The following is a 21,207-nucleotide window of genomic DNA, read 5'->3' as shown; positions in this document are numbered from 1 at the left end:
TTTTAATTCGTAAATACCTAGTTATGCTTAGTCATGCTTAGCCGGGTGATTACCTGTCACCTACGAGTTTTAAATGGATCTTTGGTCACTTATGTTATCATAAGATATGAGCATGTGAAGTAATAAATCTAGACCGAGCGGACTCAGTGTGTGAGAGCCACAAGACATGGAGGTCTTGTGAGCAGCTTCTTTTCGCCTGTGTCGATTAAGGTCCGTACGTTGTTGAATTGCATGAGGTGAGACTTTGTAGTACTAACCACATACTCTGGTAAGCCTTAACTCGGCTATTCTATTACGAGAATGGCTACTCGCGCACTAAGAGTGGAGAGATGGCGGGAATAGCGTGTACCCACTTGGCAATGGGCTGGATTGGTGGAGTACTATATTCTCGGGTGGCGCGGACCCATTCTTATTTTAGAAGATCCAAGGGTAGGTTGATATATGTAAGTCGGGGACCTGCATATGTTGTGTGGTATGGAATCGCCAGCTAGGTTTATAATTGGTTCGAATCATCGTTGCTCCTCGGTTATGGAGACTCAACTCACTGTTCATCATCGTAGTTAATAACTGAAACTGGAGCTAGATTTGAGAATGAGTTTGATATGAAGTTCATGATCTCATTACGAATCATGGCAGATTCATATATTGTTCTTATGAAGTTTAAATGTTGAAATACTAAAATTTTGTAAAGAGCTTTTACGCAAAAGAACTTTGAGTATTGCTAAAGCCATACCTTGAATCCCTGAGCCTGCATTCCTAAGTCTTCTTAGTTTTTATTTCGGTTAAGTCTTGTTGAGTACTTTTGTACTCAGGGTTCGTTGACCCTTGTTGCAGGTGAGCCTCATGAGCAGTTCTATTTTGGACCTTGCTGCATGACTGTTGTTCCTATTGATGACGATAGGTGAATGTGTGATCCTTGGGCAGGATGCTTATTTTGTGTGTTATGTTTATGTTAATTATACCACTCCACTACTACTATGGTTTGTAATAATTATCGAACTTAGTTTATAAGGTTTGAAACTAGTTTGTAAATTAAGTTATCGTAAGACTTCCACTATTTTACTCTGATGTATATATTTGAATAAATGTTGTAATACTACAATGACTCTATAATGTGATCCTGCTTGGAAATCGTGGATGATTCAGGGTTCCCCGAGGACACCCGACAGACTTCTTAAGTTACCAGGAACATATGCATAGTTGTCAAAGGTCGTTGGACAGTGACAAGTGCATGTGTGTCCTATAATTTAGGAGGTTCTGCCACAGAATGGTATCAGAGCGATCGTTACAAAGTCTTTGTTGTATTCTTTTACAAAAACTTCAAAATGATTTGGGACAAATAAATATAACTTGTTAATTTGGTCCAAATTGCTTCTGGCTTATCTTATTTCATTCTCACCATTCCTTAATTGATTAAAAAGGCTTTGTGTGGTGGAGTAGTAATCTTATTATGCCCTATATAAAAATAACTGTGGTTATGTACCTTATAAGCTTTGATGTTTTTGTTCGTAAGAACGATTCATGCATCATGATTAATTCACTTGTTACTTCCTTCACCCTGAGTCTGGGTTGGGTAGTGAGTTTGGGTTGAGTTATGTAATCCATCCTGGCTGCTCTTTAGATTTTGATCTGATGGTCTTAATTGGATTAATCTTGCTTCCTACAGTATGGCTCGCACCAAGGTAACGCCCCGTAAGTCCGTTGGACCTAAAGGAGTTCCTCGTCACCAGCTTGCCCCTAGAAATGATAGTGCTAGCAGTAGCAGCTCTAGGCCTAATCCCCAGGCAAAGATACTGAGGCTTTCAATAGAGTTAGCTCAGGCTACTAGAGATAGGGCCTTGGATACCATCCGGGTGGGCAAGTTAAAGGATCAATTGAAGTGTCGCACCACCGCTCATAAGAACTGCGAGCGTACGTTAGTTCGTATGGTGGAAGGGAGAAATGAGGCTTGGCATAGGGAAGATGTAGCTAGAGCTAGAGCGCATGAGATAGAATTTTATGTAGAAGATTTAGAAGAACATAATACTACTTTGCATGAAGAAGTCCATAGGCTGAGCAACCTCCTGGATCCAAATCATGAACCTCAAGCTGATGCAATGGACCCTGGTGTCATCATTGCTGATGATGATGAACTTGAAGAGGAGGAAGAAGAAGATCCAGAAGAATTAGTGATGGTTGATGAAAGTGATAATGAAGGCGGAAATGTTTCTGGAATGGATACCGATCACGAGGTTTGATGTGGTCGAGGAGAAGAGTAGAGTTGTAAAATAGGAGATCTAGTTAAGTTAAGTAGTCTTGTTTAGGTGCGGGCTTATGCTTAAATAAGTAAACCCAATGTAATGTGTTTGCAGTGAGCTCTTTTATATCTCAATAAAAGCTTGTGAGTAAAGTTTGGTTTGTTATGAACGGATGCCTCGTACTCGTGCTTCGGATATTCCTGGTTCTTCGCATGAAGAGGGTGGTGTTCCTGATCCACCACCAGTTCCGCCAACTTTAGCTGATGCTATAGCAGCACTGGTCCATGTGACCGTAGAAAATGCTCGATTGCTTCGAGAGATAGCTTAGAGTAATCAGAATATGGTGCAAGGAAACCGTGGCCGTAATCATAACAGGCAGGAGGCTACGTATGTTGATTTTACAGATACAAGACCACCAGTGTTCACTAAGGCAGATGAACCACTAGAGGCTGATGATTGGCTTTGGACCATGGAGTAGAAATTTGATCTTATTCCATGCACAGAGATGTAGAAACCTATGTTTGCTGCCCAGCAACTTAGAGGTGCAGCAGGTGCCTGGTGGGCAAATCTAGTGGCTATGCAACCAGCTAGCATTCCAATAACTTGGGCTGAGTTCCGTACTACCTTCAGAGCTCATTATATTCTAGAAGGAGTGATGGCCATGAAGCTGGATGAGTTCCTTGCTTTGAAGCAAGGGGATCAAACGGTTATGCAATATGTGGGTAGATTCAATCACCTATTATAGTATGCATCTGAACATGTCAATACAGATGCTAAGAAAAAGAAATGGTTCATGAGAGGACTGAATACCAAATTACAGACAATGATGACTGCATGTGCCAATGTTACTTATCATGAGGCAGTGAATATTGTAATTGCTTCTGAGGAAAAGTATCGGCAGCATAAGGAGATCAAGAAAAAGAAGAGTGTGCCGTCTGGATCTTTTGGTGGAAATCAAAAGAGGCAAAAGATAATCTATCATCTAGTCAACCATTATCGTCCTCCTTATCATCCACCATAGTTCCAAGCCGGGCAACAGTCAAATGTCCATCCTGCTATAACCTACCCGAATTCCCAACAGACAAATGCTCCTGGTGGCAATGCTCCAACGTCCTAGGGTCACAATTATCCATGTTACAATTGTGGAAGGTCCGGTCATTTCTCCAGGGAATGTCCGTATCCCAAGCAGGCTAATCAAAATTATCAGAAGGCCCCTGCTAATCAACAATAGGGTCAAGCATAGAACAAGAACCACAATCAGAATGCTCAGAAGGGTAAAGATGAGAGGAAGATAGGATGGGTGTTCTATATTCAAGCTGGGGAAATTCCAGAAGGGGAGCCAGTGATCATGGGTATGTTTCCTGTCGCCGATCACCCTGCTGTTATGCTTTTTGATTCTGGTGCATCTCATTCATTCATCAATAGAACCTTTGTCGTAAAGCATGCAATTCCAATTGGGGAAACAAAGGAAAATTTCTTTATACAGTCGCCCGGGGGACGTCTGTGTACTAAGGAAATGGTATACCAGGTACCCATAAACCTGGGTGGGCATATTTTTCCCACTACCATGATTATTCTCAAGGATCAAGATTTGGGAATGAATTGGATGTATCAGCATAAGGCTGTTATAGATGCTTTGAATAGGACATTAAGGGTGAGTTTGCCTGATAGTAATTCTCAGCTCCTTATCCAACTTCCAACCTTAAGGAGATCAGTAGAAAGAGTTTGTGCAACTTTTGTCAAGGAGATTTGGGATATCCCGGTAGTTTGTGAATTCCCTGATGTTTTTCCTGAGGATTTACCCGGTCTACCACCAGATAGGGATGTTCAGTTTAACATAGAGTTAAAGCCTAGAATAGCTCCGATCTCTCAAAGAGCTTATAGGATGCCTCCCAAGGAATTAGCCGAGTTGAAGACTCAGTTGCAAGTGTTGATTGAGAAAGGATTTATTCAACCTAGTTCATCACCTTGGGGATGTCCTGCAATTTTTGTGAAAAAGAAAGATGAGACCCTGAGGTTATGTGTTGACTATCGTCCGTTGAATGAAGTGACCATTAAGAATAAGTATCCCTTACCTCGGATAGACTTGCTTTTTGATCAACTGGCCGAAGCCAAAGTTTTCTCCAAGATTGATTTAAGGTCAGGCTATCACCAAATCAAGATTAAGCCTAAAGATATTCCCAAAATGGCATTTACCACGAGATATGGATTATATGAATACTTGGTAATGTCTTTTGGGTTGACAAATGCCCTAGCTCATTTCATGTATCTGATGAATTCAGTGTTCATGCCTGAGCTAGACAAGTTTGTGGTGGTGTTTATTGATGATATCCTAGTTTATTCCAAGAACAAGAAGGAACACGCGGAACATCTCAGAATTGTCCTGACCCGCTTAAGAGAACATTAATTATATGCCAAATTCGGTAAGTGTGACTTCTGGCTTAAGGAAGTATAGTTTCTTGGACATGTCTTATCAGCTGAAGGAGTTGCTATTGATCCGAGCAAAGTTAAGGATGTGCTTGATTGGAAACCGCCAACCACTGTTCATAAGGTTCGGAGTTTTCTGGGAATGGCGGGGTATTACCGTCGTTTTATTCCAGATTTCTCTAAAGTATCCAAGTCCATTACTGGGTTGTTGAAGAACCAAGCCAAGTTTGTCTAGTCATCTGAATGTGAAGAAGCTTTCTAGACTTTGAGGAGACTGTTAACCACTGCACCAGTATTAGCCCAACCTGATATCGAGAAGTCGTTTGATGTTTATTGTGATGCTTCTAGTATTGGTATTGGATGTGTATTGATGCAAGAAGGCCGAGTCATTGCCTATGCTTCCAGACAACTTAAGCAACATGAAGAGCACTATCCCACTCATGATTTAGAGTTAGCAGTAGTTGTTCATGCTCTGAAGACTTGGTGGCATTACTTGCTTGGTAATACATGCCATATTTATACAAACCACAAGAGTTTAAAGTATATCTTTACTCAATCAGATTTGAACATGCGACAAAGAAGATGGTTAGAATTGATTAAAGATTATGACTTGGAAGTACATTACCATCCTGGTAAAGCAAATGTAGTTGTAGATGGCCTCAGTCGAAAGAGCCATTGCAATTGTCTGATAGTAAGAACAATGAGTTTGACTTTATGCCAAGAGATGGAAAAGTTGAGTATAGAGGTAATTCAACAAGGTAGTTTGACCAATATAACTGTTGAAGCCACTATTCAAGACTAGATTATTGCTGCTCAGAAAGAAAACAAGGGTATAGCCCATATCAAAGAAAGAATCAAGAATGGGAAAGCGGAATGCTTCAAAGTAGATGATGAAGGTGTGTTATGGTTCAAGAATCGCTTAGTAGTACCAAAGGTTCCTGAGTTGCGACAGTCAATTCTTGAAGAGGCACATGCTACTAGGTTATCTATTCATCCAGGAAGTAACAAGATGTACCATGACTTGAAACAAAGGTTTTGGTGGACCAAAATGAAGATAGAAATTGCCCGGTATATAGCCAAGTGCGATACTTGTCAAAAGGTGAAAGCTATACACTTGAGGTCAGCTGGAGAGTTACAACCATTACCTATCCCAGCTTGGAAGTGGGAGGATATTAGTATGGACTTTATTGTTGGTCTACCCAAGACATCAAAAGGTTTTGATTCAATATGGGTCATTGTAGATCGACTAACTAAGTCAGCACATTTTCTTCCAGTCAAGAGTATATATCCTACTATCCAATATGCCAAGATGTATTTAGCAAGAATCATGAGTTTACATGGGGCACCAAAGACCATAGTGTCAGATCAGGGTACACAGTTTGTCTCTAGCTTTTGGAAACACTTGCATGCTTTGTTAGGTACCAAACTACTGTATAGTACAGCTTATCATCCACAAACCGATGGTCAGACTAAAAGGGTCAATCAAGTACTTGAAGATATGTTAAGATGTTGTGTTCTTAACTATTCCAATAAGTGGGATGAATGTTTGCCTTTGGCTGAATTCTCATACAACAATAGTTATCAGGAGAGCATTAGAATGGCTCCATTTGAAGCACTCTATGGTCGTAGATGCAGAACATCACTGAGTTGGTCTGAGCCTGGGGAAAGAAGGTTCTTTGGAGTTGACCTTGTGAAAGAAACAAAATACAAGGTTAGGCAAATACAAAGTAATTTGAAGATAGCTCAGTCCTGACAAAAGAATTATGCAGATAAACGACATAGACCATTGGTATTTAAAAAGGGAGATTTTGTATATCTGAAGGTATCACCAATGAAGGGAGTTAACCATTTTGGTGTTAAAGGCAAGTTGGCACCTCGATATATTGGGCCATTTCAAATTTTAGAGAGGTATGGAAAAGTGGCATATCGCTTGAAGCTACCCAAACATCTTTCAGCTGTGCATGATGTGTTCCATGTTTCTCAATTAAAGAAGTGTCTCCGAGTGCCTGAGCAGAATGTTGAGGTTGAAGGAGTGGAACTTGAACCTGATTTGACCTATTCTGAATATCCTATCCGAGTTCTAGATCAGAAAGACCGTGTTACTCGAAGGAGGACAATCAAGTTCTACAAGATACAATGGAATCAACATTCCAAAGAAGAAGCTACTTGGGAATCCAAAGATTACTTGCTAGAAAAATTTCTAGAGTTTCTTGCATCAATATAGAGTAATGTTAGTTGAGCTCGGTTGTTACAAGTTGTGTTTTGTAAAGGGACCTCAGCTGTTTTATAGACAGATTTTGTATGTGTTCGCGTGACACATTTCCTTTTCCATTACTTACCCTATGGCTTTGAATCTCGGGACGAGATTTCTTTTAGGGGGAAGGATTGTAACACCTCGGGTGTTTAAATACTAAAACCTACCATGTCATCATATGCATTGTAAAGCATTTGGCATTTAGTAAAAAAATTTATATGCATACACTAAAACAAGTTTACCTTTATGTGGTATGTGTTGAATTGTATTGTTTGAATCAAGTTTAAAATTTGGTTTGGATTTGAATTTTCAAGAAAACCCTAATTTTCAGTATTTAAATCTTACCCTGAAAACTCATTTCAAAATCTAAGCATATTTTGGGGTTGAGCCTAAAAGCAAAAGTGTAGAGCTTGACAAGTTATACAAAGTTTGCTTTTGGAGTTTTCAAAGTTGTTATGAAAAATTTGAAGTAATTTGAAAAGGCGAAATTCTTTAAATGTCCCCTATTTGAATTCAAATTTGCATTTCAAAATGTATACCAAATTAGGGGGTGGTTATAAAAGCAAAGTTGTAGAACTTTGAATTTTGAACAATTTTTATTTTTGGAGTTTTTTGAGTTGTTATACAAATTTAGGAGTAATTTGGATTTTAAAACGAATGGCAATTCTGTAATTATAGTGAATAGTGCTCGCCGCCTAACTGCACCGCCGACGTCCTTCTCCTAGCTTCCAGTCGCGCCTGTGGCCACCCTTGGCTTCACGCTGGCATGGAGCAGGCCGCGACGTGTCTTCCTCTTGCTTCCTTGGCCGCTCTATAAAGCCCTGGTGCCATCGCCATTCTTCCTTTCCCTTGCTCTGTTTTTCCCGTCGCCTCAGCTCAACTTCGGCGAGCCCGCATCGTCGCTGTAGTGCCTCCACCATTGCAGCTAATCCAGTCCCAGCTCCTTCTCCTTCTTGCGCATCCATCCAGCCAGCTTTGGTCACCTGATTCCGCTAGGAACCCACTGTGCGCACGTTTCTTCCTCGCGGCCGGCAGCGTCACCGGTGATCCCGCTTCACCGTGGCCAGAGCTCTGTGGTGAGTCTCTGACCTTGTGGAGTCTTGTTTCAGCTTTGTCTCGATGCCATGGTGCTTAATCCCTTGTTGCATGACCGTATTGTGCACCACAGTTGTCGGAACACTGCCACCGATGATCCTTGCTCCGCCGTGATCGCTGTGACCGTCGACCCGCCTCTCCGTTGTTCCTCCGGCTTGTCCATCGCCTTCAACGTGGTCGGGGTGAGCTCCTGGTTCTTCCCGAGTCATTTGTTTCACCGTTACCGGTCTTCTATCACTGGCGTAGCACCGCTGTGCAGTCGCGTCCGCCATGGACGGCGTCAACCTCGATCCTCGCTGTAATTGCTTAAGCTAGTGCCACAAATCGATGCGCCTAGTCATGGTGAACATGTTGGTACCGTGACCGTCGCTGGTGACCTCGCCGTCGACGAGATTTCGCCGGTCAGTGCGTCGTTGCCGTGGTCAGCGCCGAAGGTTGAAGATGACATGTGGGGTCACCTTGTCAGCGACTCAGCGTTCAAAATGAATTTTTCTATTTTGTAGATTTGAATGAATAGTGATAGTTTTTGTTATTTTTGCGTAGAATTATTTAGAGTTCCAAAAATTATGAAAACTTTTGTGTGACCTCTCTGTGATGTATATTATTTAATAAAAATATGAAATGTTATTTTTCAGTACTTTTTCAATGTGATAAAAATTGCTCAATTAATTAATAAATGAGTTTTCATGATTTTTCTAGGCTTAATCCTTTATCCAAAAATTATGAAAACTATTTTGCCACTTAGTTATCATGTAATGAACATTTACAAAAATTGTGAGCTCAATTAGAATAAGTTGATTTATTTCATAATTTTGAATTAGATAATTAATTCATAAAAGCAAATAGTAATCTTTAATGATTTAGGTTTTGATTGAATTTTGGATTGAGTGATGACCTTGGGTCATTAGTTGATAATGATCCTTGGCAATTGATGTATGTGTTACGAAAAAGGTTTAGTTAGGTTGACTTGCAACTGTACCGCGAAGGAAAGTTGTATTCGAGTTGTTAATTTTGCATCCATCATCAAGCATCATGTTTTGTATCCCGCATCATGTTAAACATGGCATTGTTATTACGTGTAGTGAATGAAGGTGAACATGTGGTAGTTAATCAAGTTGCGGAGGAAGTTAATCCGTCTATTGAGGTCGGATCGGATAATTGTGGAACGTCGCAGGAACCTAACTTTTTCGTCAACGAAGGCAAGCCCCGGATGCATTTAACCCTACCTTGTGTTTTACAAATTTTATCGCTTTTGCTTTTATATATTGCATTGAGTGATTAGGAGTCAAGTGGAAACCTAATTGGTGCATTACCAACCTTGTTTTTCCATATCTACCTTGTTACCAGTTTTAATTCGTAAATGCCTAGTTATGCTTAGTCATGCTTAGCCGGGTGATTACCTGTCACCTGCGAGTTTTAAATGGATCTTTGGTCACTTATGTTATCATAAGATATGAGCATGTGAAGTAATAAATCTAGACCAAGCGGACTCGGTGTGTGAGAGCCACAAGACATGGAGGTCTTGTGAGCGGCTTCTTTCCGCCTGTGTCGATTAAGGTCCGTCCATTGTTGAATTGCATGAGGTGAGACTTTGTAGTACTAACCACATACTCCAGTAAGCCTTAACTCGGCTATTTTATTATGAGAATGGCTACTCGCGCACTGGGAGTGGAGAGATGGCGGGAATAGCGTATACCCACGTGGCAATGGGCTGGATTGGTGGAGTACTGTATTTTCGGGTGTCGCGGAGCCGTTCTTATTTTAGAAGATCCAAGGGTAGGTTGATATATGTAAGTTGGGGACCTGCATATGTCGTGTGGTCTGGAATCCCTAGCTGGGTTTATAATCGGTTCGAATCATCGTTGCTCCTCGGTTATGGAGACTCAACTCACTGTTCATCATCGTAGTTAATAACTGAAACTAGAGCTGGATTTGAGAAAGAGTTTTATATGAAGTTCATGATCTCATTACGGATCATGGTAGATTCATATATTGTTCTTATGAAGTTTAAATGTTGAAATACTAAAATTTTGTAAAGAGCTTTTACGCAGAAGAACTTTGAGTATTGCTAAAGCCATACCTTGAATCCTTGAGCCTACATTCCTGAGTCTTCTCAATTTTTATTTCAGTTAAGTCTTGTTGAGTACTTTTGTACTCAGGGTTCGTTGACCCTTGTTGTAGGTGAGCCTCATGAGCAGGTCTGTTTTGGACCTTGCTGCATGACTATTGTTCCTGTCGATGACGATAAGTGAATGTGTGATCCTTGGGTAGGATGCTTATTTTGTGTGTTATGTTTATGTTAATTATACCACTCCACTACTACTATGGTTTCTAATAATTATCGAACTTAGTTTGTAAGGTTTGAAACAACTGGTTTGTAAATTAAGTTATCATAAGACTTTTGCTATTTTAGTCTAATGTATATATTTGAATAAATGTTGTAATACTGCAATGACTCTGTAATGTGACCCTGCTCGGAAATCATGGATGATTCGGGGTTCCCCGAGGACACCCGACAGACTTCTTAAGTTACCAGGAACATATGCATAGTTGTCAAAGGTCGTTGGATAGTGAGAAGTGCATGTGGGTCCTATAATTTAGGAGGTTCTGCCACAGTTTGCTAGTTGAAGCTTGCTTGTTGATCTTGGACTTGCTAGTAGAGCCTTGCTTGCTTGATTTGTTGGCCTTGAGAGCTACATCCTTGTTGATCTTGATGCCTTCTAGCTTTGCTTGCAATTCTCTAATCTTCTTCCTCTTATTTGCTTCTTCTCTTTGCATATCAAAGGTCAAGATCCTTTCAAGTATATCATTTGGTGTGAAGTACTCAAACTTCTTCTTGTCTCTAATGAAAATGACTATGGTCTCATTTCTTAGTGAATAAGCTTCCAACAAAATCTTGACAACTTTATGATCATCTAGCTCCTCACAACCATAGCCTGTAATCTTGCCCACCATTGTCATCAACCTATCAAACATCTCTTGTAGCCCTTCTCCATCCAAGATAACAAATCGGTTGAGCTTGGACATCAACGAATCAATTCTTGCCTCTCTCACTATCAACTCCTTCATGTGCAAGATGCAAAGTATCCTAAATTTGCTTGGCAACATCCACACCAATCACTCTATTGTACTCATCACCATCCAAGGCACTAAGTAGCACACTAGTAGCTTGACCGTTGAGGTGGATGATTCTCATTTCATCCATGGTTGGATTCTTGGGATCAACAGGTGGCTCAAATCCATTGCAAACAACCTCCCAAATTTTAGGATGAAGACCTATAAGATAGGATCTCATCAAGTGCTTCCATCTAGCAAAGTTAGTCCCATCTAAATGAGGTAACTTGCCCACGGGCACATTGATAAAAGACTTGCGATCATGGTTAGTCATAGACATAGAAGAATAGTTAAAGGATACGACGGCATATTTATTGTCGTCATTCTTCTTATCCTTTCCTTTCTTATCCTTCTTGCTATGTACTTGGTAGGACTCATCATCATCACCATCTTTGGAGCTGCTAGATAGCTCACTTGAAGATGCATTGGAGGCTTTTGCTTCTTGTTCCTTATTCTTTCTTGCTTCTCTTCTTTTTCTTCTAGCTTCACTCTTGAGTCTTCTTTCTTCTTTTCTTGCTTTCTTCTCTTCTAACAGTTGCTGCTCCTTCTTCTTCTTCTTCTTCTCTCTTTCTTCTCTTTTTCTCTTTTCTAGCTGCTCTTTTTCTTCTTCTTTCTTCTTCATTTTGAGCTTTTCAGCATCGGTTGCCTCCAGCTACGAAAGCGTGGAGTTGCTCGCTGTAGAGGCACTAAGCTCACTGCTGTCGGTGTCATGCAGCCAAACGTCCTCTGGATTGACGTTGATGGGCTTCACGACACCGGATCCTCCCCTAGGCTCCAAACCTCACGCGGTGAAGCGCACACGAAGTAACCTGCTCTGATACCACTTATAGGATCTCTGGTACGCCTAGATGAGGGTGTGAATAGGCCTAAAAAATTCAACTTAAACTAAAATCAAATTCACCCGCGTCACTGCCGCTCTGTGAGCGTGGCACCGTCGCACCTGCATGAGAGATCAGTTCATAGTTCAAAATCTACTCAACGAAATTTAGATAGGATAAATTTCTTAGCTTTCTACAGGGTGGTAGATCATAGATTGACAGCTGAAAGTGGTGGGAACCCCACACACAAGTAGATTGGCCTCAATTCTAGAAATCACGTCAACAACAACAAGAACACAAGTGAATCAACACAAGCATAAGATGACACAAGGATTTATCTCGTGGTTCAGCTCGCCACCAAGGCTTGCCTATGTCAACGTTATTGAGGTATACCACTAAGGCTTAGGGATTTTCAACCCTACCTCATTCTCAAGTCAAGAGAGTGAACTCTTGAGATGAGGGGTGATTTTACTCACTACAAGAAGTGGTTACAAACCTCTTGGGGCTCCCACATAAGTTGGCAAACTCCACGGGCAACACTCTAGCCGGCTAGGAGCCAAGCTCCAAGAGTAACAAACACAACGGCTGGCTAAGACGTGAACCAAGTGTTCTTTAGAGTTTAGGAATCAATGGAGATGCTCTCTTATTAAGTTTTGGACCCTTATCCCTCAAGGATTGATAGGGAAATCAATGAATTTGCTTGGGGACTTGAGGTCAACAATGGAGTGAGAGAGAGAGAGCTCCTACTTTATTTTGAGTGTGCTAAAGTGAGGAAGAAGGGAGCAAGTTCGTTAGTTTGTTTTTCTATTGTATCTCACTACCGTTGGGAAAGAAAGGGAAAAATATATATACCCCTAGGCCCTAATGGTCACTTAAATAATAGATAGTCATTGGGGAGAAAAAGATAAGGTATATATACCCCCAGCCCCTAATGGACATTTCACCCAAGAGGTCGGGCGAACTGGAGCTCGCACCCAAAGAGTCAGGCGAGCCAGAGCCCGTGGCCCAAAGGGTCGGATGAGACAGAGCCCATGACCAAAGGCTTGGGAGAGCTAGACCTCGTGACCAAGGGTTAGGCGAGACAGAGCCTGCAACCAAAGGGTCAGGTGAACCGAAGCCTATACTCAAAGGGTCGAGTAAGCCGGAGCCCGCGACCCAAAGGATCAGACAAGATGGAGCCAACGACCAAGGGGTCGGGCAAACCGGAGTTTGCACCCAAGGGGTCGGGCGAACCAGAGCTCGCGAGCTAGGGGTCAGGTGAACCGAAGCCCGCACCCAAGGGGTCGGGCGAACCGAAGCCCGTACCCAAGGGGTCGGGCGAGTCAGAGCTCGTACCCCACAAGACAATAAGGATAATAGTAAAGTTTAGACTGTCTTGGCTGTGAATCTGAGGATGCATGTGGATGTTTGAGTACTTGGTAGTATAGATTAGATTAAGCATTGTGCCCCCCTTTATAGTATGACTTTTCCTATACTCAAATTCAATATATAAGAGAATTTAAACCTCCTTTGAGTTTGAAGCCATCAATATTTGTAGTTGGGGGCTCCTCCGTTTCATGTAGCATCCTCAAATATAAATTTCCTGCTTGTCATCTCAATAAATCTTATTAGTTCTCTAATTGTGATGTCATTATCACTAAAACCCACAATTAAGGCTTGATTGCACTTTCACCACCCCTTCCCCTTTGGTGTGCTTGTATACCTCCTTGTCCTTGCCGATCGCCTTCCAATAACTAGCTTCCATGACCTTATTGTCCCTTAGCCCCGTCGGGTACTTGTGGTCCTTCTGTGAGAAGAAGTACCACTCTTTCTTGGTCATTTTTGCCTCCCCTGTAGCATGCGATCAAATTAAGCGCCATATATTAGACCACATCTTGATCACTAGCGTAGCAACATGCATCCATTGCACGGATCAAACAATACCAAGGCATATATGTATGTACATTATAGATCAAGGCTGCTTGTTACATACTCGGGAGGTCCCATGGCTCAGTCTTATTTAGGTCGACCTCCCCGAGGGCGCAAATGAAGTCCCTGTTGCACACCTTGTTCGTGTGGTAGTCATTGACAATCTCAAAGTCACTTGGACGGAAGCAGAACCTTGGAGGCTGGTTGAGGCCACCGGCACGGACATTGTTCATCTCTTTCGGCTAAGGCTGCTGCTGGTCTGCCATGGTTCTCTTGTTCTTGAACTAAGATTAGATGCAAGAAGCGCCAACAACCGTATCAAGTAGCAAGGAATAATTCGTAGATAGTACTAAAAAAACAACGAAGCATACATACATACAAACTCTTCTTGACCCACCGGTAAGTCTTGGTCCCTTGCTCGCTGATCAAGACAAATGCAGGAAGAGTTGTTCTGGTGTAGTGAGTCGAGCACTGCAGCGTAGCTTAAATAGGCAGGAGGCGTGTCCACGGGAGCCACTTTCCTCTAAAGCCTCCTACCCTGTGCCCAGCTCCCATCTTTTTTGATGGTGTCTGTTTCTACTGAGCATTGGACTTGTTAGAAATTTAGGCATTTTCATGGTTAATTTAATCTAGAAATATAACACCAGCAAGTTCGTGACGGCATATATGTGCATGTGTATATCTCTAATGAATGCTACTGCATGCAGACATGACATACAGATCGATACAGTAAGAACGCAAAGTGCGGTAATTACAGAGATAAGAATGTACCCAGCGGAGGGTCCCATTCTGAGGGCATCAAAGGCTCCATTCGCACTAGTCAACATAGTGCATTGCTTGAAATCATGGACCGCAGTCAATGCAGGAAGATGTTCACAGTGCAGTCCCATGAAAAGTCATTAGGAAGAAGACGCTTTGCTGTTCCGCAAGCAATCACCGGGAAGAAGATGAATTCCAAGAGTGATCACCACCAGGAAGAAGACGTACATGGATGAACAGTCGTGGATCGCTCCTCAAAAACCTAATCACCGCTCACCCCGTGCAAGGTTCTCAGGCGGACGAGGGTTTCAGAGGCACCTGCTCTCCTGCTACTCCGTGCGCCTAGAGGTACGGGATGGGGAAGCCAGAGGGCTGCTGAGATGTGGTTTCTCTTAGGAGTGGTTGTGGAAGGAAGAAGGACCAACAGAGGACTGCGGATATATGGCTGCGATGGAAAGGGAGAAAGGCAGCGGAGAATCCTAGGAGATGGAAAGCGAAAGGGATGGTAACTGGCACAATCAATTCGCCTCCACCATTAAGGAGAGGAACTCCCATGATTATGTGGATTTAAGTGGCAAAACCTAGCCATGCCCGCCCGCTCGCCGCCTGCCTCACCACGCCACGCCACGCCATGGCCCGACCCACGCCCGTGCCCATGGCCACGGCCTGGCTTGGCCGGCGGCAGTGGCGGCAACACGCGCGCGCGTGTGGCACCACTTTGTCCTTTTCTCGGCTTCTCAATTAAGATGGATAATTTCCAACCATATAAGCTGAGTAACGTTCAGTCAAAATCCTGTATGGTATTAAACCATACAACGCTTAATGTTACGTACCATAGAGTTTTATTTGATTTATTAAATATTATACGGGCCAAGCCAATAATATATCCAACAATACCCACCAAACTCTAGGGTATGTAACAAAGTAGTCTCAGAACCACATTTCTTTTATATACCAGTGTTTCGATGGAGACTGTTAAGTTGAACATCCATCTAGAGCAATAGTTTCACTCAGTCACAACTGAACAATGGACTAAGCCTTGAATTGACAGTTTTGTGTGAGGTGAATGTCACTATAGTCCTTAGCTGATACTTGGCTGCAAAAGGCATCCCCTCTATTTGAAGCATATAAGTCATACTCCAGTGACTTTCATGAGTATTTAGAGATCACCCAAATCTCATAGACTGTGACCAGCAGTCTGACTCATATAGGTGTGTTCCTCAAAACATGTTCTGTAGGACAACATCTCTCCTTTAGCAAGCCACTTGGAACACATTAAGGTCAAAACCAACCCGCCTTACAGAAAGGAAAGATATGCATCAGAAATGAGTCTTACTAAGGATCTTTCCTCACAATTTACTACTAGCTTGTTTCACCATCCTACTTCACGGGATCTCCGATCACATAGAACAGGTTACCACTATAGTAAATTTTAAGTGGGTCTCAAACCCATCTCTCTCGATACACTTTCTATCATATTGCGTGACAGATCCTTAGTGAACTGATTTGCCAGATTGTTAAACATGTGAACATAGTCCAACGCTATTACTCTAGAGTTTCTCAATTTTCTGACAGATTTTAGTCGTCTCTTAACATGCCTTGTGGACTTCATGTTATCCTTATAACTGTTAACCTTCGTAATCACAATCTGGTTATCACAGTTCATAGAAATAGCTGGTATGGGGTTTTCAACAACTGGTAAATCCATAAGGAGATCACGAAGCCACTTGGCCTCAGAGCTAGCGGTGTCTAATGCTATGAGTTCTGCTTCCATTGTAGACTTTGTTAAGATAGTCTGCTTGCAAGACTTCTAGGAAACAGCACCACCTCCAAGCGAAAACACATATCCACTTGTGTCATAAAGCTCATCAGCATCAGAGATCCAGTTGGCATCACAATAGCCTTCCAGCACTTTCGGATGTCTGGTATAAGGAATACCATAGCTCATGGTGCCTTTTAGATAGCGCATCACTCTTTCAAGAGCACGCCAGTGATCATCTCCCGGGTTTGACACAAACCGGCTCAGCTTGCACACAACAAATGAGATGTCAGGCCTTGTTGCACTAGCAAGATACATGAGCGAACCAATGATCTGGGAATATCTCAACTGATCCCTTGCTATTCTCCAATTTTTCCTCAATAGCATACTCAGGTCATAAGGTGTAGGAGCATGTGCACAGTCACTAAACCCAAAGCAACTCAGCACCTTTTCCACATAGTGGGATTGTAACAGAGTTACCCCACCATCACCTTCTCTCAGAAGCTTGATATTAAGAATAACATCAGCCTCTCCCAAATTTTTCATCTCAAAATTATTAGATAAAAATTCCTTCATCTCCTCAATCACTTTGAGGCTGGATCCAAAGATCAATATGTCATCAACATATAAGCACATAATAACTCCTTCACCCCCACCATACCGATAGTACACACATTTGTCAGCTTCATTCACAACAAAGCCAGCATATGTTAGAGTTTTGTCGAACTTGTCATGCCACTACTTAGGAGCTTGTTTTAGGCCATATAATGACTTTAATAATTTACACACCTTGCCTTCTTGACCATTTGCTACAAACCCATCCGGCTGATCCATATAGATCTCCTCCTCTAACTCTTTGTTTAGGAAAGCTGTCTTAACGTCCATTTGATAAATGATGAGACCATAAGAGGCTGCCAGGGAAAGCAAAACTCGAATTGTGGTCAATCGGGTAACCGATGAATAATTATCAAAGAAATCCTCACCTTCCTTTTGAGTATAACCCTTGGCCACAAGCCTTGTACCTCTCGATAGTACCATCAGGCCTAAGCTTTTTCTTGAATACCCATTTGCACCCTATAGGCTTGCACCCATAGGGACAATCAACTATTTTCCAAGTTCCATTAGACATAACAGAATTCATCTCACTCCATACTGTTTCCTTCCATAAGTCAGCATCAGGAGAGGAATATGCCTCTTCAATGGTCGTTGGTGTGTCATCCACAAGGTACATAATATAGTCATCACCAAAAGATTTTGGAGTCCTCTGTCTCTTACTTTTTCTAGTGACTATAATGTCATCCTCCTTAGGATTTTGCATATAGGGTTCCTCAGTTTATTCTATCGGAGTAAAATTTTTATACTCATGGGGAATTATAAATTCATGACCAGTCATGCTAGGTGCATTTTTTATGGGAAACTCATTCTAAAAAAATGTAGTGTCTCTAGATTCCATGATTGTATCAACAACCATATTAGGAACACTAGAATTTATAATTTAAAATCTATAACCCATGTTGTGAATAGCATAACTAAGAAAAACACAATCAACAGTCTTTGGTCTAAGCTTTCGCTTTTTGTTTATTGACACATTCACCTTTGCCAAACAACCCCAAGTCCTAGAATGGTGTAATTTCTTTGTTCTTTGTGGGCACTCTATTCAGGACATGACATGCTGTCAATATAGCCTGACCCCACCATTCCTTAGATAGTCCCGCAGTCTCTAACATGGCATTAACCAAATCAGTTAGAGTGCGGTTCTTTCTCTCTGAAATCCCATTAGACTGTGGTGAGTATGGTGGCGTTCTCTTATGAATAATTCCATGCACCGCGCAAAACTTAGAAAATTCATTTTAGAAATATTCTCCCCCGTGATCGGACCGCAAACACTTGATTTTCTTCTCAAGTTGATTTTCTACCTCAGCTTTATAGACTTTAAAATAATGCAACACTTCATCTTTAGTTTTCAATAAATACACGTAGCAAAATCTAGTACAATCATCTATAAATGTCATGAAGTATCATCTACCGTCTTTAGTCAATTCGCCGTTCATTTCGCATAAATCAGAATGAACGAGTTCTAATGGTGCCAAGTTCCTCGCCTCAGCAGCCTGTGAGGCTTGCTCGGTTGCTTCGATTGCACACACACTTGGCACTTAGAATATTTGACTAAGTTAAATTTCGGAATTAAATTCAAATTTGCAAGCCACGTGAGACAACCAAAATTAATGTGACAAAGTCGTGAATGCCTTATATTCGACTCATCCGAAATATTAACATTGTTCACTACTTTATTACACACATCATCAAGCAAATATAAGCGGAACAAGCCTCCACAATCATAACCTTTTCCAACAAATGTTCTATGTCTCGACACAACACACTTATTGGACTCAAGCACAATTTTAAAGCCATTGCGACACATCTGAGAACCGCTAACAAGATTCTTCTTGATGGAGGGGACATGCTGCACGTTTTTTAATAGCACTGTCTTTTTCGAAGTAAACTTCAGAACGACCATACCAGCACCAAGAACACGCGCATGTGAACCGTTTCCCATCAGCAAGGCTCCAGTCCTACCGGTCTGATAGGAAGTAAACAAAGAAACATCAGCACACACATGAATATTAGCACTGCTGTCCATCCACCACTCAGGTAAAAGACAAACTGAAAGAACAAAAGGTAAAGAATTACCATACCCAGATGTTCCTCCTCTAGTCTCGCTAATCACCATATTTGATGATTTCTTTTCTTGTTTATATTTGTGGTCTGGGCATGCACTTGCCCAATGCTCATCACTCCCGCAAACAAAGCAACCTCCACATTTCTTGTTATTTTTCTTCTTAAACTGAGCAGTCTACTTAGGCTTTGCATTGTTGTTCTCTTGCATGTTCTTCTTCTTTTTATTACGAGATGCAAATGAGTTTTTCTTCTGCACCATATTGGCAGCGGAAGACTCAACTCCTTTTCCACGGTTGTTCTTTGCTCTCGCCCTCTCCTCAACATCAAGAGATCCAATAAGTTCAGCCACGCTAAACTCTTGTCTATTGTGTTTTAGAGAAGTAGCAAAATCCCTCCAAGAAGGTGGCAACTTAGCGATTATACCGCCGACCACAAACTTGTCGGGCAACAAACATGGGACATATTTTAGTTCCTTTGCTAGCGCCTGTATCTCATGAGCATGTTCGACTATAGAACGGTTTTCAACCATTTTGTAGTCATACAGCTGCTCTATAAGGTACAGCTCACTACCAGCATCAGAAACTCCAAACTTTGCCTCAAGAGCATCCCATAACTCTTTGCCTGATGTGCAAGATATGTAGTTTTCTCATACTTAGGATGAAGTGCACTAATCACGGCGCCTCGAAACAGGTTATCGGCAGCCAAGAACTTTTGCTCCTCCTTAGGAGTAAACTGTTCAGGCTTTCCCTGCGCGGCGTGATAGCAGTTCATCGCAGTCAACCACAATACCATCTTGGCACGCCATATTATGAAATTCTTGCCATCAAAATTATTTGGCTTCAAAGCAGCAACAAAACCACTGATAGAAAATTACCTAACATTAGGTTTTTGGATTGTTAGAAATTTAGGTATTTTCATGGTTAATTTAATCCAGAAATATAACATCAACAGGTTCGTGACGGCATATATGTGCATGTGTATATCTCTAATGAATGCTACAGCATGTAGACATGACATACAGATCGATACAGTAAGAACGCAAAGTGCGGTAATTGCAGAGATAAGAATGTACCCAGCGGAGGGTCTCATGCCGAGGGCATCGGAGGCTCCATTCGCACTAGTCGACATAGTGCGTTGCTCGAAGTCATGGACCGCAGTCGATGCAGGAAGATGTTCGCAGTGCAGTCCCACGAACGGTCACCAGGAAGAAGACGCTTTGCTGTTCCGCAAGCAATCACCGGGAAGAAGACAGGTTCCGAGAGCGATCACCACCAGGAAGAAGACGTACATGGACGAGCAGTCGCAGATCGCTCCCCAAAAACCTAATCGCCGCTCACCCCGTGCAAAGTTCTCAGGCGGACGAGGGTTCCAGAGGCACCTGCTCTCCCGCTACTCCGTGTGCGCAGAGGTACGGGACGGGAAAGCCAGAGGGCTGCTGAGATATGGTTTCTCTGGGGAGCGGTTGCGGAAGGAAGAAGGACTGACAGAAGGAAGAAGGACTGACGGAGGACTGCAGATATATGGAGACACAAAGCGGAAGGGACGGTAATTGGCGCAATCAATTTGTCTCCACCATCAAGGAGAGAAACTCATATGATTATGTGGATTTAAGTGGCAAAACCTGGCCACGCCATGTATAATTTTCAACCATATAAGCTGAGTCAACATTCAGTCAAAATTTCGTACGATATTAAACCATACAACGCTTAATGTTACGTACCATAGAATTTTATTTGATTTATTAAATATTATACGGGCCAAGCCCATAATATATCCAACATGACTTTTTTTCTTTCCAACTGTGCCATGCTTGTCCTTGCGCACCCGGGCTCACTTTCCCGCTGGGGCCTCAGCTGCTGCTGGCAACAGGTGCCCGGGTTTTGGAATGTCTTTACCTGTGTGCAGCATGCAGCCTACCGTGACCTCCCTCTGGTTTGCCTGCCCTGGCCTGTGATTCCCGTGGACGTATGCGTCCGCACACTGATCATTAGGCCCTACTGATCATGCATGCAGGCCTACGTATCCCAGCCGTCGCCTCGTCTGCATGAAGATGTAGAAGAGGGCTGGGCGGCTGGCGACCGGCCACGTAGAGATGCGCGCGCGTCAGTGGCCGAGGGTTGCTGTGGCTATATGCTGCAAGCGCTTCGTGGTGCAGGC

At 42.3% G+C, this 21,207-nt stretch overlaps 2 pseudogenes; both read right to left on the bottom strand.

Moving 5' to 3' along the window:
* The window catches only part of LOC136514947 (NAC domain-containing protein 20-like), a 28,564-nt pseudogene extending 14,445 nt beyond the window's left edge, over positions 1-14,119 (bottom strand).
* A 1,278-nt stretch (positions 14,120-15,397) lies between these two features.
* On the bottom strand, positions 15,398-19,579 carry LOC136515529 (uncharacterized; annotated as a pseudogene).
* Between the last annotated feature and the right edge of the window lie 1,628 nt (positions 19,580-21,207).

The sequence above is a fragment of the Miscanthus floridulus genome, chromosome 17, assembly GCF_019320115.1.
Source record: "Miscanthus floridulus cultivar M001 chromosome 17, ASM1932011v1, whole genome shotgun sequence".
Taxonomy (NCBI): domain Eukaryota; kingdom Viridiplantae; phylum Streptophyta; class Magnoliopsida; order Poales; family Poaceae; genus Miscanthus; species Miscanthus floridulus.
Note: the sequence above shows the minus strand (reverse complement) of the source record. Positions and strands in the feature narration are given on the sequence as shown.